Source organism: Ambystoma mexicanum, chromosome 6q, assembly GCF_040938575.1.
Source record: "Ambystoma mexicanum isolate Mex_15411 chromosome 6q, UKY_AmexF1_1, whole genome shotgun sequence".
NCBI lineage: Eukaryota > Metazoa > Chordata > Amphibia > Caudata > Ambystomatidae > Ambystoma > Ambystoma mexicanum.
Window position 1 is genome coordinate 340,145,464 of NC_090937.1, and position 24,451 is coordinate 340,169,914.

A 24,451-nucleotide genomic window follows, 5' to 3' on the forward strand; every position below is an offset into this window, starting at 1 on the left:
CTACTCGCCACCCTCCACTGGAACCCACTGCCCATAACAATGAAATCCAGTCCAACTTTTGATCTTATTTGCTAACGAATTAGCTCCCTCTGTCCTCTCCCCCAAACTCCCTACCTGACCCCACCACTGCCTATAGTGAAGCTTAACAATTGAAAGTATTGTATGCAAAAAGTATTTGTATATCCCGTTTTCATATATATTTGCTTTCTGTGTGTTTTGTTGTGTCCCTGGTATATAGCGACTTTTTTGCACACTCATAAATTGGCTCACCGCTGGTTCTCACCTTTGTGTTACTGTACAGTCACCCTTTGTGGGAATGCCTACACCATCTATAAATGTGTTATTGTAAGTCATTTCTGATCGAAATTGACAGCCCTGTTATTCAAACAAATAAAAATGCCTACACTTTTCACCTGCCTTCAATGGAACAGGGCAGTCTTAACAAAGAGCACAATGAGCCTCATTACGAGTCCGGTGGTAAACATGCCAGTAAAACCGGCAGGCTGCCGCCGGACTTGCGATGATTTACCGCTGCCTGACTTGCAGGAATAACCGGGGCATTAGAGTGCGGTAAGTCAGGCAGCAGTAATTGTTTGTCCCCATTCCAATTTGAGTCCCATGGGACTCAATGTGAATGGGGACCATGGAAGCACCGGCACAGTTAATAACGGTGCCGGTGCTTCCGTGAAAGTCTGCGAGTGGGTGCCGTTCCGCCCACAGACTTGTACTTTGCTGGTCTGGAAACAACGGTGCTGGTAAGTTTACCGGTACTGTTGTTTCCGGACCGGCAAAATTGTAATGAGGGCCAATGATGGAATGCTCTTAATGTCTGAGAATTATTTGTTCCCTCTTGGGCAGATATAGATAAAGTTTCTGGTTTACAGTGTTTGCTTTGTCCTATTTGATGTTTTTTCACAGTGTTTTCAAATTTTTTAAATACATTTGTACATCAGTGCTCATAGAAGTTTCATAGCAAATAATGAATGGCAACTGTTTTTTCAGTGTATATGAAACAATTGGGCCTCATTACGAGTCCGGCGGAAACCATGCCAGAAAAACCAGCAGGTAGCCGCCGGACCCGTAATTATTTACTGGCGCCTGACTTGGGGGAATAACCGGGGCATTAAAGCCCCAGCGCTCCGGTAAATCAGGCGCAGGTAAAATGTTGATCCCCACTCCCGACTCCACAGGAATGGGAACCACGGAAGCACTGTCACCGTCAATAACGGCGTATGTGCTTCCGTGAAAGTCTGCTGGCGGGTGCCGTTCCGCCCGCAGACTCACAGTTTGCCGGCCCGGAAACAACGGTGCCGGTATGCTTACCGGCATTGTTGTTTCCTGACCGGCAAACTTGTAATGAGGCCCAATGTGTTTATTGGTGCGTATAAATAACATGGCTGCACAAGCAAAATGTCAACATGCACTAATTGTATTATTTGGGGGAGTGGCCATTAACCTTTCAGTCCACAACACCTGGTGGGTGAAGATGGCTTACGTACATATGTATGATTGTGGACCAGAGTAATTTAACTGTTTGTGATACAGACTGTGCCTTTCAGGCAAATACAGATCTCACTAACAGAAAGTGAATGTTGCATGGGAATAATGTGTCGCTGCTTCAGAGAAAGGTCCGGATTTACTCCTGCCCCTTGGGTGATGCTTTGAGCAAGAGGTCAGAAGGCAGCCCACGGTCGGATAAACACTTGGGCAGGGGAAGCTTTGAAGACCCTGAAAGCAGATTGAGCTAGGACAGTCTGACATGAGGTCACGGGGTGGGGAATCAGGGAGAGGGGTGTGTGTGTAAGTAAGTATGGGATTTGTAAATGGCAAAACTAGCTACAAAGCAATGGAGCGCTGTAAATATGGGACACGCCAGGGGGGTTAAGAGTATAGAAGTCGGGCAAGGGGCTAGCAGACATGTTGTTCCTGTAACCGAGGCAATGTTACACCCCTTCTGTGAGAGGAAGTTTGCACTGCTGTGCCTTTTTTGTGCGAGGGATGCTTTCACTGTTCAACACAAACAAAATTGAAAAAGCTGCATGTTTGGAACTGGAATAAAAGGACCCCGGGGACACCAATACAAACCGGCCAAAAACAAGTGTACATCGTTTTTTAAAATTTTTGGTTAAAAAAATGTATTTTGAGGAATTGTGAACAATTTTTACCCATTTTTGGTTTTAGCGTATTTGGTGGCCCTAGCGCCACCTAATTCCAAAACATTGGTACTGTAAACTCGAAGAGGGAAAGGGGAGTCTGGGAGCAGACTCTCGCCAAATGGCCAAAGCGCCGGCCGGGCCATGATTTTCTTCTGTGAGGGATGTGCTTCCGCCATTTCATCCCATAGTAGGCCAGTTGCCATGTCAAAGTGCGTCTATTGCGCTTGCGTCTGTTTTTACAGCTCTGGTGAATGAAGGTAAATCTCGAAATGGCGCTTGTGTTCTCTCCCGCACCTTATGAAACCTGGTTACCTACCCGCGAGACACGTGACTGGTCTCCAAAGCTGCCCAGCTTGTAGCGCACATAGATTCAGGAGGAGGGAAGCATGCTCCTGCCTTCAGAGAGAGAGAGAGGGGGATGTTGCTGCTGGTAGGACAGGCTCTTGAGAGTCCTGGCTGGTTAATCCGAGGCTCGTGCCAAGGCAGTTGCAGGCTTATCCTTAGCCAGAGGGAGTTGCCTGTAGGGGCTAATGCAATTATAAGCGATTCGCTTGTTTGCGTAGCATTGGGGGTGGTATGTAATGGTACAGTTTTCAGTGAGTTCCTGCGTGGATTTGGCAATGCAGTCACGGTTCTTTCTTAATGTAACCTTCCCTCTACCCTCAACCCACCCACCGTGTCCACCGTCCGGCGGCACTTACATAGGGCCAGGTGCATCCCCCAGAGCCAGAAGGCCTCCCCGGTCAGTGCAGACCCTTTTCCCGCCTTTGCCTCTCTCGGCTGGGACTCTCACGCAGAGAAGGCCTGGGCCCGGCAGTAGTCTACTCTCACTTCTCTGGCCTCGTTGGTGAGTCCCCAGTATGATGGGACATGTTTCACAGGCCCCACTTAGCCATGCATTTTTTTAGACACGTGGGCAGGGCGTCAGCAGGAAAACTGGATTTTATTTATACTACTCGCTAAGTAGGAAGTTGCAAGCAGCTGTCAATGATGTGTTGCTGATGCACTCGGACTAGTAGGGATACTTAACACTGGTGGAATCCTGACGCGTTATGCAGAGGGGTTAATCTTCAGTCTATAAGGTGGTGCTTGTTTAAAACGTTGCTCTAATATGTAAATGCTGCTTAATTGGTCTGACCTGCTGGTCTGATATGGTATGGTATGGCATTTATAACGCGCCTATACACAAGTCTTTCAAGGCGCGACGTGGCAACGGAGGGGGAACAAAGGGAGGACAGACAACGATCCTACTAGGCCAGGTGTCATTCAGATACCGCAAGTGCATGGAATGGGGAAGAGGGAAAGTGCGGGGGGCAGTGCAGTACATGGCATAGAATAATAACAATAGGTAATGTAACAGCCAGCAGGTGGCAAGTGCAACGGTAAGTGCAGACATCAGATGTCAAGTGCTGGTAGTTGGACTGTAGGGATACAGAAACAGTCCCCAAGTGCGGGGGTTGCCAGGCAGGCAGTGCAGGTGTGTGTGACTGGTGGGGGAGTGACCTGGGACTGAGAACAGAGGGTGGCCAGGTAAGCAGTGCAGATTCAGTTTCAGCCAGGAGGTTAGCATGGGAGAGGAGGAGAAAAGGCAGAAGCAAAGACAAAGGTTTTTAGATGCTTCCGGAACTGCAGATGGTTCTCCTCAAGTTTCAGGGAGGCAGGGAGGCTGTTCCAGAGGGAGGCCCCAGCCGAAGAAAGAGATCTACCACCAACTCGTTGCTTGGAGAAGCATCTGGCCCTAAGGGATTTGGAGGCAGAAGATCGAAGAGCTTGAGAGGGAAGATATTTAGGAAGAGAGGGTTGAAGGTATTGAGGATCCCAGGCCCCAGAAGGCCTTGTGGACAATGCAGAGGGTTTTGGACTTGATCTTCCCAGCTACTGGGAGCCAGTGCAGATATTTCAGTCCTGGAGAGATCCGATCCCTGTGCTTGAGGCCAAGGACAAGTCTGGCAGTCCTGTTCTGGATTAGTTACAGAGGGTGGAGAGTAGAGGCAGGCAGATTTAGAAAGACACTGTTGTAGTAGTCCAGCCAAGAGAGAACCAGAGCTCTGGAGACAGTGAGCTTCTGGGGGAAGGAGAAGAAAGGTACTGAGTCAGAACACCCTCCCCCTATTTTCAAGCTACCTGTCTTCTCTTGAGATCAGGGTGGGGGGGGCAGAGCAGGGTGCTGACTTGGTCTAGACTATTACCCTCTCGAAACAGAAAGGATGCCTTTGCACACACTCGGTAGAGATCGCACTGTATTGGCACGTAAGGGAGCGGGTGAGAGTATTAGAGTTTGGGGCAGAACCCAGCGGGATTCCTGCTAGGGTAAAGTGAGGAAGAGAGTTGATGCCAGTTCCACAGAAGCCCCCGGCAGATGCCTTCCAATGTACCTAGGCGAGCACACTGCGTGTGCGCACGGTGCCCACAGGGAGAGTCCTGGTTGGGAGGGGGAGTCAATTCCTTGCTGCTTGGAGTTGGAGTAGGGGTTGTTGAGGTTTACTCTTGATCATTCACCGAAGTCCTGTTGAAACGAGCATTGGCAAATCCAATAGATTTAACTTCTGTAAAAGTATTAGGTATTTACCAGGCGCTGCTATTATATGCCCAGGTACTACCATTAATGGCCAATGGGCACCACTACAGCAGTGCCTGGCAAAGGGCTTTCCCATTCTTACGCAAAAGCCAAAACTGTTGGTCACCCTACCAACTCTCTCCACCCCATGCTTCCACCACTTTCTCTACCCCCACCAGCCCCACCCACACTACCCCCACTCTCTCTACCCACACCAACCCACCATACCCTCACTCTCTCTACCCCACCTCCTCTCTCTACAGCCATCCACCCACCCTACACCCTCACTCTATCCTCTCACATCCTACCCCCTCTCTACCACCAATCATCCTGCCCCCCTCTCTCTACTGTATCCCCACCCGTGCACACCTACCCCCTCTAGCTCTGTAGCCCCATCCAACATATACCCTCTATTCCCCCACCCATCTACCTTAACTCCTCTCTCTCTAACCCCTTCTCATCCTTCCTCTCACACTCTCGCTTTATTTCTTACCCTCTCACGCCCACCGTTCTCGCTCATAGTTCCTCTTACTCATCATCAATGGCAAACTCTATCAATAGCTTCCTTGATTGCTCCATTCCCCTTCTCATTCTCTTGCACACCTGCACACACTTTATCGCATCCTCCTTTTAAAACTTTGCACTCTCCTCTGCGCACCCTGGTGCCTATAAATTAATAATGTAAAGAACAGCAGTAAATGCCAAGCCTATTGGCATTGCCAATGCTTGTTAGTTTGAGTTGGGAGTGTTGCTTCTGTTTTTTTTTAGTTTTGACTAGAAGTGTCGTTAATAAGCCAAAACAATTGCATTTGAGTACAAATAGGGAGAAATGGCATATGATGAGGGACACACAGCTTGTAGGTGTGTGGTTATTTTCCCACCCATTACCTGTGGACAGCCATGTTAATCCCTACAGCCATCCCCACCCAGTTCCTACCCCTTCCCACCAAAAGTACCACCTTGCAGGAACCCTTTGAGCTCGCTTTAATAAAGCTTACCATAAAACTTGTCAAAAGTGCCAGTCAGTGTTTTTACAAAGCTGTCATCTGAGAGTTAATTACTTAATTGGAGCTGTAAACCAACTACTGGTTTAATAAAAAATGTCTTAACCAGCTTTGCGTTTTGCCGCTCAATTTATAAGCACTTATGCGTGTCCTTCACTAAAGTCCTGTTACAAACTAGCATTGGCAAAAACAACAGTTATGGCTTGTGTGTAAGTATTAGGCATTTGATAGGCGCTGCTATTAGATGCCCAGGTTCTCACACCATTTTGCAGCTGCTACCACCAATGGCCATACCACTACGAACCACGGCAGTGCCTGGCAAGTGCACTTCTCATGCCTACACAAATGACCAAACTGTTGCCGTTGCCAATGCCTGTTATTTTTGGAGCCACATAAATCTTTGGTCACAGAAAAGGCTCAAAAATGACCACACTTCCTCAAAATGGCCCATGGCCACTGACACATTCTTTTTCTTAGCAAAGCAATAAGGAAAGGACATTTGTCCCAGGCCTGCATAAGTCATGTTCAGACCCTGAGCACCGGACATGGGGACAAACATGGCCTGGGGCTACGAATACAGACACTGCAAATACGACATTACATCTTTGTTGGCTAAAAACGTATTTGCCAAAGCACAAGGCCCATTTTTAGCAACTGTGAACACTTTTTAGTGGTCCCAGAAACGGCTCAAAATTGGCCACAATTTCACAAAATAACCCAAGAACGAAGACAAATACGTCATTAAAAAAACCGAGGTAACAGCATCTTTGCCGTACCTGCATTGGTCTTATTCAGACCATGCACATGCAGAGCATGGACAAGAAAAGTCTAGGATCACAAATATATACAGTGCAATAACACTGTTATATCATGTTTTGGCTACAACCATGTCTGTCAGGACTCAGAGGTTATTTTGTTGAATTGTGGCTAATTTTGAAACCATTTCTATTTGTGGAGCAACCTGATTCTGTAGTCTCACAAACGGTTTAAAATACAACACAATTCCTCATATTAGCCCCTGAGAAATACTTGTTTAAACAAGAAAGCCAATGTATTAGATGTTTTAACTGTCTGTGCAAAAGGTCCGGTAAAAGAATGGAGGGCCCACATGTTCTGCCAGGAAGGGTTTGTCACCACTGGTGTTTGTAGTGGAACGGAAGAATAGATTGTTCTCCTGCATTCCCCACCTTAAGCAGAGAGACCCCTCCGCACCACACCAATCAGGAAGGGTCAGGCCAAGACAGCTGTCCCTTCCGCAGTTGTACAGGCTAAGCACCTTCCTATGCTTCTTCTACCCCTGAAGCTTCCTCTCAGTCTTCCTCCACAGGGGACCGAGGGGTTAATGCAGTGCTTTCAGTGGGATTAAAAATCAAGGGGGGATCTTCTTAGGGGGTGTGGCTTGAGTAGGGGTACTTAGGTCATGCCCCCTAGGGTTGGGGGGTGCTGGTAATGGAAGTAGAGCTGATGCGCACTGGCATTATTACCTTTGATACGCCCAGCTCCTCTTTTTAAACAAAAGAAGGGGCTGGGTGTTGTGAAGCCTCTCTGTAGTCATAAGCACTCAGCACCCATACACAGATCTTCTGTGGAGTCTTGGATTGGTTCAGGTAAGGCTTTATTATACAGTATGTACAGTATGTACATATTCCAGTTCCTCTTATGTATATACAGTCATGTATGGAACAGGACAGGATCATGGATGGGTATTAACAGTACTAACAGAGGAGTAGACCCACCGGCCACCAACTCGCCCCAGCTCAGGCCCCAACTCACACTCTCAGAACATTCACACACAGATCCACTCAACATTCTCCTGAGCTGTATTCATGCATCAACATTCTGATAGCAAGCACTCCAGCCCAGTGACAAGACAAGACTACAATATAACATCTCCCTTTCATACCAGATTCAACCACAACACTGGGCGAACCAGAGGTGTGACACCAGTGTGCCCCAGCTCACACACAGCAGGCAGTCCTTTCATCCAAGGAGCCGATGGCAGGCAATCCTTTAACCACCGGCTCTTTGAATGAAAGGTCACCCTGCTGCTGATGTCTCTGTTGTCAGAAACAGGAGGAGGGCTGGACTGCCGAGCTCTCTTTTTGTTTTCGAGTTAAGTCATTGAGTAGCATGAAGCCCGTGGGCTTCATGCTGTATGATGACTATTTACTCCGAAACAAAGGAGAGCTGGGAAGTCCACCCCTTCCCCTGTTTCTGAGTACAGAGACATCAGCAGCCTGTGCAGCCACAGCGCTGCACGGTTACACAGGCTGCTTGCAGGTGTCAGTACCTCCGAAGTGCTGACACCTGCAGGCAGTCTGTATAACTGCAGTGGTTTGGCTATACATGCTGCCTGAAGGAGGTGTCAGCGTGGCTGGGAGCTAGTCTGGGGTGGGTCCCGGCAGGGCCCCGGCTCAGGAGCCCTGTTTGGAGATACTTGTGGCCTCGGCCTGGCTAGCTCCGGCCAAATTAAAGCCCTGGGTTAATGTTTGTTCATTGCAACCAATGAGGCCCTTTTTCTCCGGATGTTGTATTTCTGGGCTTCTGAGGTTTCAACCAAAAACCACAAAGCCTCGGTATGATGCACAGTTTTGGGCTGTGTGGGTATGTCGCATTGTGATGGGATATGGCAAGCCATGGAGCTATTCATCTGTCGCCCTTTACAAAGGACCTATTTCCAAACAGGATCATTATAGGTGCTGGTAGTGTCAGTCATACGTTTGCTTTGCCATCCATATGACTGACACTAGCTCTGCCCTGGAAGCCTGTACTGGCCTATTGGAATAATGTGTTTAATTTGAATTTCTTTATTTGTAAATCGCGCCTGGCCCTCGGGCATCTGGGCGCATATCTTAGGATAGGTTACAAAGACATATAATAAAATAAAGTGACATGTAGTACATCAAAATACAAGAGAGATATATAGGGCCTCATTATAACCCTGGTGCTCCCGTAATGAAGGGTGCCAGTACGGGACCGGCACCCTTCATTACGGGAACGCCGATTACGAGGTTCCCTTTGCGGGACCCGCTAAGGACGCCTGGTAAAACCAGGCGTCCTTAGCGGGTCTTGTGAGGGGAACGGGAGCTAATAATGGGCCGTTATTAACAGTGCCATTATTAGCTCCCTCCCCATTCCCATTGAGCCCTATGGGGGCTCAAATGGGAATGGGGATGGGTTCCTGCAAGGAGGAATTACCGGGTCCTCCAATGTCGGAAGGACCCGGTAATTCCTCATTGCAGGAACCCTGTATTGGAGACCGGTATGGAGGCAGCCATGGCGTTAATAGCACCATGGCTACCTCCATACTCGTAATGAGGCCCATAGTCTCTATTTACAATATTTACAATAGGAGGTATATACAAGTCATATGCATAAGAGGTTTACATTAGCAGGTGAAAACAGAGATGAAACAGGGCCGTTGCTAATTGTCATTATCCTGGAGCCACAGTTTAGTTTTACATTTGAAGGCGTGTAAGGAGGGTTCGGACCTGAGTTTGGAGGGCAGTGAGTTCCATAATTTGGTTGCTAGTACCGGGAAGCTGCAACCACCCGATTTCTGTCGCTTCAACCTGGGGAGGGTGAGACAGTTGGCTTGGGCAGATCTCTGCGGTCGAATGGAGATGCGGGGTGTAAATCGATTGGAGAGGTATGTGGGAGCCTGGTTAGAGAGACACTTATGGGTGAGTGTCAGGGTTTTGTGGGATGTTTCAACCCACTAGTCCAGGCCCTGCAACAGTACTGTGCATTGCTTGCATCAGGAGCATCAGAATGGCCACTGGAAAGCATTCTGCTCGCTAAAAATCACCCAAAAGTGCGCAGTAAAAATCTGAAAAATAGGCCGCCATCCACTTTTGCCTATGTCAGTGGTAACACAGGAGACCACTGCCAAAACCCATCACTTGGCTGCCCACAGAGCAAGGCTGATGGCAAAAGAAACACAGAGCTGTGTGAAAATCCGTTTTTTCTTGGTTGTCAAATGTGCAAAAATCATGGCTCACAAACCACCCAAAAGATCCAACCTCCTGTTGGGTGTTGAACATCATTCTACCTCAAGAATCCACATAAATATAATGTCAGCAGACGTATATGTTATCTGAACAAAGTCCACTTTTGAAGATGGTTGCTGTAAAGAAATCTGTCAAAAATGGGTGCAATGCCGTTACTCGCATCTGTCAGACTCTGGCGATTTCCAAATCTGACAGGAGAAACTGTGTCTCAAAAGCTAAGTATGCCAAGGAAGGGACTTCCATCAAATGCGATATAGGGTGCCACACATTGATTTTCATGTTGAAAAAGACTGGAATTGAAGATATGTTTGCTTATTTTAAATTTGTAACTGTAGTTTTGCACAAGGGACAATGTTAAAATGGACCATAAGGTAACCTGAATCAGCTAAAACTTCAAAGAGGCTTTCTTCCCCTGAGAACACCCCACCCTGTTCCTTCCCACCAAAAGGAGAGGATATCGCATTGGGATGCTAATGAGAAGGGGAGGAGGCTTCCTCTGCTGTTCTGGGAAAGAGACAATGGAGTCCTTGAACTGAATGGAAATGGTAATTCTGGTGTGTCTGACAACAACTGCCCTGGCAGGAAGACAAGCCATGTGACTCTCTGACTCAGCCAAGCTTTGGAGGCGGGCCAGACTGAAAATGTGGATTTGAAATTGGACTAAATATATGTTTAAGGAAAAGACTTATAAAATATTGTACCAAACTGACAAAAATATGAAATTTAGAGATTATTAAAATGAAAAATTCACTCACAGTTTAAAATGAATCTGGAATCTGTGCGACATTCAGAGACTGAACCATAAAAATGTTAATATTGTAGCTATTGTGACTATGCTAGGAACATGAAAAATTACAGGAATATGCCCAGAGGGTATGTACATGTATGTATAAAAAATCGTACAGATCCGAAAATGTGTAACCAACCAAAAGTGCGAAAAAATTGTCATTTATGAACCAGAACTCGTAGGACGATAAGATTTTGACAGAAACGTACCTTAGGCAATCTGTGATGTGTATATGTAGTATTAACAAGTTGTGCATATTGAAAATATGTTTTGGGGGAAAAATAGATTTTCTGGGTTAAAGCAAAGGGGAGGTTCTTCCCTAGATTGTAAATGGCAGCATCACTCTGACACATGATGACACCATATGACACACTGTTCCTTCACAAATCAGGGGACAGGGAATTCTTGACCTATCAGATCCTTAGAGGGTTGGGCATAGACAATCAGCCACCCCACCCACTTTGGAAAATGTATAAATAGGGACTGCTGAGGACAGGCAAAACACACTCTTTCACTCATCAACTGATCCACTGGCGAAGCACCCTGCAGGAAGATCCAGACTCCAGAACGAGACTCCAGATCCAGACTCTAGAACCAGACTCTAGAACCCTGAAGCAGAGGCCTAATCATAAAAGCAGAACCCTTTTCACCAGGCATTTAAAAACCTTGCAAACCTGATTTAACCCCTAACTTCGACGGGGCCTAACCTAATCCATTCAACAGCCTGGCTGAGCTGTTTGCTGCTTCTGGCCAACAACCTTTGCTAGAACCCAAGATCCAGATCAGTCCAGCAGAGCTGTAACCCAGAACCCATCAGATCCAGTCCAAGAGGCCGCGCAGATACCAGAGTGCTGAGAGCAGAACCAAGTGCATGAGACCTGTCCGGTGGCGAGCGGAGTCCAAGCCAAACCTTTGACCAGATCTTTCACGGGTCCATTCCATTCCAAAGCCATAGTAGTGAGTATTTAGCAGAGAACTGTCCATAGTCATTTCTTAGTTTAAAGGAATCCATCCAACCCATTCCAACATATCCAGACGGCATTGTAGAATCTCTTTTGTCCATTCTGAATCCTTCCTCATCCATCTAATCCTGTGATAATTGTTAGTGTATGCCAACCTGTTTGTAATTCAAAGTGCAATTTCATTAGAAATCTTGACTCCTTTTGACTCCTTTTGAGAAAAATCGACCTCTACTAAAACCTCTGTAACTTTTGACCCGTACGTGCTAGGAACGAAATTCAAATGTCATTTTGAAGCTAACATCCTCAGCTTTCCAATTCCTCATAGTTTTTCCGTAATCGTGTTTCCCGCATGCTGAAAAGTTGCTGCGAATTTGCATTTGGCTCAATTTCACCACCTGTAAAAACAGCTATTTCTTGTTTTCAACTTCTGAATTTCCTTTTCCATCTGCTAATCATTCTATAATCATTGCTAGTGTTGACCTGACCCAATCCAAAGCAACTCTCACTAGTTCTGAATCCCATTTAGCGAATTAAAGTCATTTTTTGCATGTTTCCCATTCAATTCATATTACATTTAAAAGCAATTGACCTGTTTTAAAATCATTACTGTTCTCTCTAAGCTTGCTGGGGAGGAATTGGGATTGAACTGCATTGTTGATTGTTATTCCTGAAACCTGTGTGCCCTCATTCCATATCTTCATATTGCATAATAGGGGGGATTGAGTAATATCAGGGGGAAAGAGTGATCACATTGTCTTTGATTGAAGTCATATCAAGTTTTATTTCTGTGTTGCATTCCTTCCTATCATTGCAATTTCTTGAACCCATACAAAGTATTCTCTGCTACATTATTCTTCCTATTCCTACTCCTAATGGATTAAAAAGATTGTTGATATTGTAATATTTCCCACTGCTGATCATTGTTCATATTCATAAGTGTGATATTCAGATATTATTCATATCCATAAAAGTGTAATCTATATATAGTTCAATTCTTCAAATAAATCTTTTAATTTGCAAAACAAACCTATTTCTCAGTTCAGTGAGACCGGGGGAATTCAAAGACAGAGGCATTATATAAGGGTACATCATCCAGAATTAAAATAACTTTTGACATAAAAATATATAAATAAGGGTTTCCATTGGGCATCCCATACTAGGAATTGACTTGGTTGGAGTGCTGGATTGAAATCACTTACAGTTTTTAGAGAGATTCTTTGGACTACTGAGAGCCAGCCCATGTTGCGTCTGGTGTCTGAGATGTGGTTGTTTCTAGGAGTATTGAAGGCTGCTCTGATGGTGTTGTTCTGGGTGACCTGCAACTTGTTCAGGTTCCTTTGACTGGTACCCAAATAGAGCATGTTGCAGTAGTCAATCTTGGACATGACAAGAGTTCTGGCTAAGATAATGCAGTTAGCCGTGGAGAGAAAGGGGCGACAAGCGGTAATCAGTTAGCACGTGTGGGCAGAGACAGATGTAACTGAGTTGGTTTGTCTGGAGAGACACAGAGTGGAATCAAGGTAGATACTGAGGGCTTTGGTGTCATTAGAGACCTTGATGGTGTTGCTGTCAATGATGAAAGACTTGAAAGCAGGATCAAGTTTACTGAGGTGGTGGTGTGAGCCAAGGATGAGGAGCTCAGTCTTATCATCATTAAGACATAGCTCATGTTGAACCATCCAGGCTTGTATGACCAGGTAGACATCATTCAGTGATTTGGTGTCAGCCAAATAGTCGCAAGTGATAGGGATGAGTATCTGGGTGTCATTGGCATAATTTGTGTAGGTGACACCCACATAGTCAGGGATATCAAAGAGAGGTTTGGTGAACACGTTGTATAGTGTGGGGGATATGCAGGAGCCGTGGGGCACGCCGCAAGGGACAGGTGAGGGTTCAGCCACGGAGGGGGAGAAGACTCGCATGGATCTATTGTCAAGGAATGATCTGATCCATGAGGTGGCAGCATCTGAAAAATTGGCGGCTGATGAGAGGTGTTGACAGAGAATGCAGTGGTTGACAAGGTCGAAGGCTGCAGATAGGTCTAATAGTAGCAGCAGCGCTAGTTTCCCTTTGTCTTTAAGGTCCTCAATTTGTGTTTTCAGATCGATGAGGGCCGTTCTGTCCCGTGCCTGGGTCTGAAGCCTGATTGCCTGAGACCAAGGAGTTTATTGGATTTGAGGTATTCCTGAATCTGGGGGTATGCCGCCCGATCAAGGATTTTAAGCAGGAAGGGAACTGTAGTAATGGGCCTGTAGTTGCTAGGTGTGCTCGGGTCGAGAGTGGGCTTTTTGAGTAAGGGGATTTCCCATGCATCTTTTGGATTGTTAGGGACAATGCTTGTTTTGAAAGATGTGTGGATGAAGGTGGTGATAAAAGGGGCTAGTTCGTGTGCCGCTTCCTTAATAGTTGATGCGGGACATAGGTCGCCTTGGCAGTTGGTTGGTTTAAGCTTGTTGATGATGTTTTCAACCTCAGATATACTGAGGGCTGTGAAGCTGAAGGGCTGGGGGAGGTGATGCAAGTGAGAGGGGGCGGGTTGGTTGTCAGTCCGGAGGCACGATTGTTTGACATTAATTTTGGCTTGGAGCGTGTTGATTTTACCCAGCAGGGCAGCTTGTATGTTTGTACACCACAAGCTGTTCTTACTACATGTATCTGGTGGGGTTGTGGGAGATTCAAGTTCTTTGAGGATCTTGAAGAGCTCTTTGGTGTTGGATTTGGCTTCCATGATGAGCCCATTGTAGGTGTCTTTCTTTGCCTGGAAGATGGCTTCTTTGTAGTTAAGGGAGGAAATGGTTAAGTAGTCTTTGTTGGCGTTGGAGGGGTGGCTTTTCCAACGAGATTCGGCAGAGCGTTTAGCTTTACGGAGTTCTCTTAGATGGGGGGTGAACCACGAGTTGAGGTGGGCTCGAGGTTTAGATTTCCTCGATTTGATTGGGGCAATGGGGTCAGTGCTTTAAGCATGGTCTGGTTGAAGGTGTCAACTAATACTGTGGGATCCGTGCATGAGGATGCAATGTTGTTTAATAGCGGGAGGATGAGGGGGAGTAGTTTAGCCTTAGTAATGTCTCTTTTGTTTCTGGTCTGGGTGGCAGAGGCATGTTCTTGTTTGGGGCAATGGTCAGTGGTTTTAATATCGAAGAGGATTGTGTGATGGTCTGAACATGCACAAGGAGTGTTGTCCTTGAGGTTGATGCAGCAGTAAGATTCAGCTAGCCAATCGAGGGTTCTCCCTTTGGAGTGAGTGGGTTCCGTGATGTGGTGGGTGAAACCCTGATCAGTTAATGTGTTAGTCAGATCTAGTGCTACGGGGTTGTTAGGGTCTTGGAAACCAAAATTGAAGTCGCCAAGTCAGATGATTTGTGATTTGGTTTTGGCTTAATCAGCTATGATGGACATGATGTCGTCTGAGAAGGTTGATATGGGTCCAGGTGGTTGGTATATGAGGTGTGAGGTGGAGTGTGGCGGTTTGATTAGGGGAGATGGGGAGTTTGTCCGTGAAAAGTTCTGTGGACAGAATTTGTTGGTTGTTGATGCTTCTGATGCCAATGGAGATTTTGTGGATGAAGTCGACACCGCCGCCTTTAGATTGGTTGGTATTGCAGTCGCATCTGATAATAGTGTAACCGGCAGGAATGGCGAGAGCTAGTAGTGGTCCTGAGGCGCCATGTAACCAGGTCTCAGTTATGGCCACGAAGTCAAAAGTGAGTTATAATCAGATCAGCAATATCTAAGGCATGCACAGGGAGTGACCTGGCCTTAATCAAGGCACCTTTGATTAGAGTTGCTTTGGGGGGGTTGTTAGGTGGTGACTGTATGATGTTACTGCGGGGTGATTGTGTAGATGAAGGGCTCTGAGGTGGGTGAGAGAGCCTCTGGGGTGCATGGGTATGGCGGAGGAATCTTGAACCTAGTCTTGCGTTCCTTAGGGTCGCGGAGCAGGGTAGATTGGGCATTGGTCTAGTGGCGAAGTGTTCCAGCCACAGTGCAGGTGAGTTCAAATAGGGATTATGTGGGGCAGGATGTGAGTCGGAGTGCTGGCTGAGTGTGCCATGATGAGCTTGGGTGTCATGCAAAGCTTATGTTAGGTGGTGAGGCTGCATAAACTGGTGAATGCAATGGTGGCGAGGAGAGGAAGTAGCCAGGTGGTGTTAAACAGGAAGAGGAGCTGACGCATAATTAGTAGCAAGCTGGGTTGGGCTGTAATGCTAGAAACAGCAGGGATACAAATGTTCTGCAGTTGCTAAATTCGAATTAGGCACAATAGACTGACATATACGATCCAACCCCTTCCAAGAAGCAGGAGCTCCTCTGCTGCTGGAGCAGTGATCCCGCTCTGGAATAGAGCCGGGGACAACAGTATTAGCGAAGGTAGGCTTAATGGCATCAATGCCACACCTGCGCTCGTTCCAGTGCTAATTTTGAAAAACCTGAAACGCTGTGTCAGAATATTGCCTCTGCGACTTCAACCTACGAAAATATTTTCTGTGCCAAGAAACTGCCCCAAGTGCCTGCATTGAGCACAGCTTTCGTGCCTCCATTGCCTCCCACGAGGCTGCCCCCATTCCAAAATGGCCACCGGGCTCGGCAAAGTTGCTGCCTGACTTGCCATTGCCTCGTGATGCCTGCCTTGCAACCGATTGGCTCACACACCTGATTTCTCAGCCAATCGGTCGCCGGAAGGCGAACGCCGGACCAGCCCACGAAGGACCACACACTAAGGAGCAGGTCCTGTCCCGAGCCTGTCCAGAGAATGGCTAGAGAGTAGGCCGGGACCCTTGCTCCTCGAATGCCTCCTCGCCTGACCAGTGAGCCACGACCCTGATATTTGACATAGGTAAGCACCAGTAACACGCTCCCTAACGACAAATGCCACCATTGTCTACCTGAAGCCTGCAGTATAGCGGCACCGTAAGACTCACTGGTCCAAAGTCAGAGCCACCAATAGTCTCACGAAACCTACCCCCTAAAGTTCCTGGTACACTTACCCCATGCCACAGCACCAGCTTCCTCAGAGAGCCCAGCAAACAAGAGACATTGCACCTGCCATGAAACATTATGCTCACTGCATCGACAGCTAATAACGCCAGTCTGTACTTACCCGACACAGGCGACGGCCAGGTTCTGCACGCACACATTGCCTAGCACTGCATCCCTCTCCCTAGCCACGCTGCAAAACCAGATGAACCTTGCTGCTCAATGGCGCACGCCAGTACATTCAGACCTACCTGCGATAGTTACACTTACATACCATCTGTAAATTTCGATCCTAGGTGAACCTCTGCTGTTGGTTAAATTGTATTACTTGCACATGCCACTTTTTAGCCGATTTGCAAATTTCGAATTTAGGTGAACCTCTGCTGCTAGTTTAATTGTATTACTTGCACATGCCACTATTTAGCCCATCTGCAAATTTCGAATTTAGGTGAACCTCTGCTGCTAGTTTAATTGTATTACTTGCACATGCCACTTTTAGCCCATCTGAACTCAGTTGAACCTCTGCTGCTGGTTAACTTGTATTACTTGCACATGCCACTTTTTAGCCCATCTGCAAATCTCGAACTTAGGTGAACCTCTGCTGTTGGCTAATTGTATTACTTGCATATGTCACTCTGTACTGCCGGCACATGCCTACTTAGCTTCGTAGTGCTACCCCGAACCTAGATGAGCCCCTAGCTACACTACCTCTACCTCTACAGGTCACTCTTCGCCACTACTGAGGACTTGAACCTAGGTGCCCCTAACACCATGAGTAAAAACTTAAACTCCCTGACCATCACATTTATGGCCGCGATCCTTATTACCATGGCATCCGCCCCCTCAAATACAAGCCCTCCATTGGACAGAAACGTTAGACTTAGAGCAAGATTACCTTGCATTTACAAACCCAAAAGAAATAATAATACAATGGGATTCCCTCCCACCCAACACTATTCAGCTAAATGTGCACAAGCAACTAATAAAATAATCTTAAACCCGGCGCCCACCCTCTCCTACACAAAGAAGCACCTAAATCAAGGCAAACGCCTTATCAAACTACCACAAAATCCGACCACTAAAAGCACCATGACATTAACTGGATCTCTTATTAATGCCAGATCCATGGTAGCCCATGCCCCTGAAATCTCTGACATTCTAAGTAATGGTAATTTGGACATACTTGCCATAACAGAGACTTGGCTCCATGAGGCGGCAGGTCCGACTCTGATGCTTGCTATACCTGACAACTACCAAATACTTAGAGTAGACAGCCCAAAAACTAAAGGTGGCGGCCTAGCCATTATCTTTAAAAATACCCTACCTATTAGATTGACTATCTCGCCTCCCTGCCTATCCTGTGACATACTCACAGCCAAGCTGCAGCTATCTAACAACCGAACGCTGACCATACATCTGATTATCCGCCCCCCAGGACCATTAGGAACCTTTGAAGAGGACCTTACCAGCCTCATAGCGGACAATGCGAAAAATCACTCCCAAACATTACTGATAGGTGACTTTAACATCGGATACAACGACCCAGACAACAAGCATGCCAACCCTATAACAGCCCTTCTCAATGACCACGGGCTCACCCAAAAATTCCTTTCATCTACTCACATAAAGGGTAGAATTCTTGACTGGATATCAGAACTTAACTGTAACATCACCATTACAGACATCATCCCTCAACCCTGGACTGACCACTACGTAATCAATTTCACGGCCTAACTCGATCTCCTCACCCCCAAAACTACTAGCATAATACCTTCCTTACCTACTAGAAGCAAAAAAGACATATCTGCTGAAAAACTCATCCCCCTCCTCCCTGCCATCAACAACTTGGAAAATAACACCAACCCAGACATCCTAGTGGACATATTCAACCATGCCATGACCAAGGCATTAGACACCATTGCCCCCACTAAACTACGCAAAAGTAAACAGGAAGCGCATCTGAATGCCTGGTTCACCCCCCAACTTAATGAACTAAGAAAACAGAAAAGAAAACTACAAGCTATCTGGCGCAATTCGCCTACCGACAACAATAAAGCCAAGCTAGCCCAACATTCAAAACATTATAAGAAAGAAATTATCAATACAAAAAAAAAAAAATATTTGATGACAGAATCACAAAAGCCCAATCAAATACAAAAGAACTATTCTCCATCCTCCGTGAAATGGAATCCCCAATACAACCAGTCGACACTATCCCGAAGGATAAGACATGGTGTACTAATATTCAGAGCGAAAATTTCCTCTCTCCAACTTAAAATAACAAAGAAAAAAGAGCGCAATACTATTCAACCATTCAGCTTCAAAACAATCTCAATCATTGATACCGAAAAGGTCATACTCTCCTTGAAACCATCCAACTGCAAGGGCGACAGCTGCCCAGCGCAAATAATAAAAGATGTGGCCAGAGACTTAGCCCCTTTCATCTCCAAGCTAATCAACTCCTCCTTTAAATCCAACTCAGTACCTACTAATGTGAAAGAATCCTGGGTCCTCCCCTTACTGAAAAAACAAACTCTTGACCCCTCAATTCCCACCAACTATAGGCCCATCACCACTGTACCCTTTTTACTTAAAATTATTGATAGAGTAGCCTATCTACAAATTCAAGATTACTTAGAAACAAATTATCTACTAGGCTCATGACAATCAGGATTCCGCCCCTCCACGGCACGGAAACAGCCCTGTTAGACCTTAAAACAAAAATTGAGGAACTAAAGGATAATGGCAAAACTGCTCTGCTACTACTGTTAGACCTGTCAGCAGCATTTGACTTGGTGGACCATGTAGTACTATGTACCTACCTAAGACTCGCTGCCAACTTTACAGAAGAAGTTATCGCTTGGGTTCAATCTTTCCTAGCCAACCGGACGACGAGAGTTTTCTCTACTTCCTCTTGTGCCGATCCCATCCAAATAACATGTGGAGTCCCACAGGGATCCTGTGTCTCACCCACCATGTATAATATCTTCACTAAGCCACTATTCGGCAAGTTGGACAGACTGGGTGTCACCTACACTAATTATGCTGATGACACCCAGATCCTCATACCCCTTTCGGGCAACTACGAAGAGGACCTGGCTTTAGTGAACAAAATGTACATCCTCATTCAGGCATGGATGGCTTCCCATGGCCTCTTCCTGAACGATGATAAAACAGAGATCTTACTCCTTGGATCCGACCTACACCTAAAAAAACTAACCTCCAACTAACATCGTTTAATATTGACAATAACATTATAAAAGTTATGCCAGAGGTAAAAACACTAGGATTCTACCTGAACTCTTCACTTAACCTCAAAAAACAAGTTAACTCTCTCGCCTCCTCCACTGCCTACACATGCAGATTAATCCGTGCTGCCAGACCTTTTCTGTCTAAGGCGAGTTGCATTACCCTGGCCAATGCTCTCATTATGTCTAGATTAGACTATTGCAACGCCCTGTATTCAGGAGCCAACAAGTATGTTACGGATACACTTCAAAAGTTGCAAAATAACGCTCTATGAGCAGCTCTGAACATCCCTCACAGAGAGCACATCACTAAATTTAGGAAGGACGCCCACTGGCTAAAAATAAAGGACAGAATCTTCCTTAAAACTATATCCCTCACTTCCAAATGCCTCAACATTCTAGCACCACCTTACCTATCGGAAAAGATCACCAGGAAACTCAACTCCCGACCCTTGAGATCTGCCAACACCTTCCTACTCGTTATCCCTAGATTCAAACTCACCAAAGCTGGAGGAAATAGCTTCCCAGTTAAAGCAGCCAAAGCATGGAACACACTCCCTGCTAACCTCAGACGCCCTTTGCCCTACGCGAGATTCAGAGTCAATGCTCTCAAACGGCTCCGCTCTAGCAATTCTTAACCTCTTCACTCCCTATAGCTACTGTCTAAGACCCTATGATGTAACCTATCCCCTATTCACTGCTACAACTACAAATGTAATGTATCCTGTACTGTAATCCACCTCTGTATTCACATGTATGTACTATAACTTGACAAGCACTGTAACTAAGTTTCGAGATTTCTTGTACTGCTGTGCCCAGCTGCCCAAGGGCTTGGCTGCGCATTATCAAATAAACAAACAAACAAAAAAACAAATGCTAGGACAAATGGGTACAAATGTGCTGCAGTTGCTAATTTTGAATTTAGGCACAATAGGCTGCAAATGCTAGGACATATGGGTACAATAGGGCTGCAGTTGCTAAATTTTAATTAGGCACAATAGGCTGAAAATGCTAGGACAAATGGGTACAAATGTGCTGCAGTTGCTAAATTTGAATTTAGGCACAATAGGCTATAAATGCTAGGACAAGTGGGTACAATAGGGCTGCAGTTGCTAAATTTGAATTAGGCGCAATAGGCTGCAAATGCTAGGACAAGTGGGTACAATAGGGCTGCAGTTGCTAAATTTGAATTAGGCACCATAGGCTACAAATGCTAGGACAAATGGGTACAATAGGGCTGCAGTTGCTAAAATCGAGGTAGACTGTGTCTGTACAGGCTTAGTAGATCGCTCGGACGCAAGAGGTACATAGGTGTTGGCATTTAGAACATTTATGGGAAACACAGGAGTTGAGGGCGGTACACCAATCAGAATCATTGCAGAGCAGTTCTGTCAGCCCCGGCCGTCATTAACACAATATGCAGAGTGTTTAGCTTTGTTTACTTCGCTCAGAGGGGTGGGCGGGGGATTCCAGCGTGAAGAGGTGAGTACAGTACCTTTAGACGTTATATCGCCGCTCCAGGAATTCTCAGTTGGGCAGGGGTTCTGGCAGACGGCAGGATAGGCCAGGACAGGCACCAGACTTGCCGATGTGGGCCTTTCTGGAGGTGGGCCGGCTCGCGCCTCCAGTCACGGATTGGTACACAAGAAGGGAGCCTCAGCCAATGGGATGGCTGTCAGTGCAGCTTCTGGCTGTGGCTGCAGGCAGGTAAAAGAAGACCCGCCATCTTGAAGCGGTTGATGCCACGTGTTGGCTAATGGAAGAATGATGCTTATGGGCGAAGTTGCTTACGGATGAGCAAAATAAAGAAAGCAAGTGGACTTGCATGCAACGTCTGGTAGTGGGGGTGATTACCGCGCAATAAGCGCTAAGAATAATCCAGATTGAACAAATCACGCTGCAATGGAGGAAGTAGCCAGCGGGCTTATCTCTTGCAGCTGGGTTGGGGAGGGATGCTCGATGCTGCTCCTGAAGCGCACCGGAGCACCTGCTCTAACGGTGTTCGTAGGCAACACGCTTGGACAGGCACCAGCCTTGCCGATGTGGGCATTACTGGAGGTGGCCCAGCTCGCGCCTCCAGTCACGGATTGGTGCACAATAAGGGAGCCTCAGCCAATGGGATGGTGGTCAGTGCAACTTCTGGCTGTGGCTGCAGGTAGGTAAACGAAGAGCCACCATCTTGAAGCGGTTGATGCCATGTGTTGGCTAATGGAAGAATGATGCTTACGGGCAAAGTTGCTTACGGATGAGCAAAATAAAGGAAGCAAGTGGACTTGCATACAACGTCTGGTAGTGGGGGTAATTACGCGCTAAGAATAATCCATATTGAACAAATCACGCTGCGGTCGGGGAAGTAGCTTACCTCATGTAGCTGGGTTGGGGAGGGATGCTAGATGCTGCTCCTGCAGCGCACCGGAGCTCCTGCTCTAACAGTGTTCGTAGGCAACAGGTTTTAGCCAGTTTATTCACCTGCCGCAGTGACCCTGCTGCAGTTCCTATGTTTCAATCCTCCGGTAGAGTTTGGTGGATTAATGTGTCTGCTTAGGTGAGGTAAATGGCATGCAGGTAGCAAATGTGAACAGCAAGGGCCTGATTCGAGAAATTTCTAGTGTGGTGCAAAGTCACTTTGCACTGGTGCACAGTCACTTTGCACTGCCAACAAACACCCTGATTCAAAGGACAGTGCAAAGTGTATTTTTGCACTGCAAAGTGACTTTGCACTGACTTTGCACTGGTGCAAAGTCAGTTTGAACTGCAAAAATAACTTAGCCTTCCATTTCGTAGAGTAGTTGCAGTTTCCCAAGTGGCCCAGTACTGATGCTTCGTAGCATGGCTGGGATAGTTGTAATGGGTCGGAATGTTCACTTTTCTGAAGGCGTTTAGTTGCTGTATTGTATTTTTCACTAAGTGGTCAATGCCACTTGTGAGGAACATTAGAGGGTTGCACAGAAACTACTTTTAACTGCACCACGCCTAGTTCCCAGCAGGGGTGCAATCCTTTTGTTGTGACTGCAACTCTCTGCAAAGCTCCAACACCTTTAATGGGATTGCATGACTCTTGTCAGCAGGACTGCTAGAACGCCACTGAGGCAGTACTCTCAATTCTCAGAGGGACTGCTAAAGATGTAATCAGCCAAAGTGGCACTGTTCACCATCTAATTCCTGAATAGGGCCGTATTTCCGTTTCTCAGTAGGGTGTCTTGTGTTGGGTCGCTGCTAGCCCTGATCTGCAAGGTTGCTATGCGTTCGGTGTATAGGGCATGCATTCCCATAAGGGCAGCTTCAATTTAAACAACAAACCAGCATCTCTTCTAGGTGGAGTGGCTTTAATTTAGTACTGCAGGACCAGTGCGTATTTCCATTATCATCAAAGAGGCCAAAGACTGAATGTGCAGGGAGACCACATCTCCACTGCTGTGCTGAATGAGGTTCCCTGCATATTGGTAATGTTATATGGTGCATACACATCAAATGTAAAAGACCTTCCGACTTCCATAGCCGGCATTTAACTCACACGGAGCCATACTCTCTTGTTTTGCAAATAAATTATGTATGTAACAGCACAGGACAGTTGGGTTTCTTTCTGATGTCATGTGTCTGTATTAAGAAGGGTTCCTATGCTTCCAACCTAACGTTCATGTTTGCATCTCAGATTAATACTCTTAAAGCAGAGGGGAAGGGGTGGTGGCATAGACCTCTCTCTCCCTGCCAAGGGTCTGCCTCGCATAGACATTCGGCTCTACTCACCAACACCAGTCAAGAGAAGGGCCCAGATTAAACTCCAAAGACATTTTCCAAATTCACACGATTGACTATGTTTACTTGTTGTCATGTAGTGAACAATGAGACCTTATGCATGTGCTGTATATCATTATCTCAACCCCAGGAAGGTCCAGATAATGCCATAGTTTAGGACCCTATACGCGGGCACAATATTCTTTAGGCATGATCTGGCACAATATGCAAAGGTGTATTGTTCGAAAGCACAGAATCCCGAGGGAGGCGATTCCAATGCATAGCAGTACTACAGAGATTTCATTTCTTCTAGGTTCACAATATTCCAATTGTTGTATTTGTATATAATTGTTTGTACCAATTTCAGTTGGGTGATATTGTATGTAAATATGTGCTCTGTAAAGCTCTTTGGATTAAGACGCAATATAATATAAACCCATCATTATCATTATAATGTTCACCTGGAACAGTATTCAATATGTTTTTTTTTTTTTAACACAATACATCTTTACTGTTGGACAGCATGCCTCATGGCGCAATATTTATTATATGTCAATGATATCTATTGTGGCGCTATTTCAATTAGACATAATTACTAGCACTAGATGGTTCCAACAAAAGTGTTTTAGTGTCAGTATAACAATAGCATGCCCTGGCACCATGCCACGGTGGCATCTTGGGAGACGTGGAGGCGGGATGAGGAGTGAGTTAATCAAGGGGGCGGGGGTCATTCCGGCTCCAAAAGGCGTGATGACGCCATTGTCATGTACCACCGCTCGGCGAGAGAAGCACAGAACTGAGGGTCTTGTGCGGCATACAAAGAGAGGGAGCAAGAAGTACTCTCCCTCGCTTTGCACCAAACCGAGACCTGTGGAGCGGCAGAGGCCATGCCGTTAGCCGGTTTTCCCACCCTGTAGATTGGTGGCAGAGAGAGGTGTATTACATTTCAGGGAGTGAGGTGGTATGCTGGGGCACATTACGTTAGATTTAGTTATGAGATCAACATTGGGGTCAC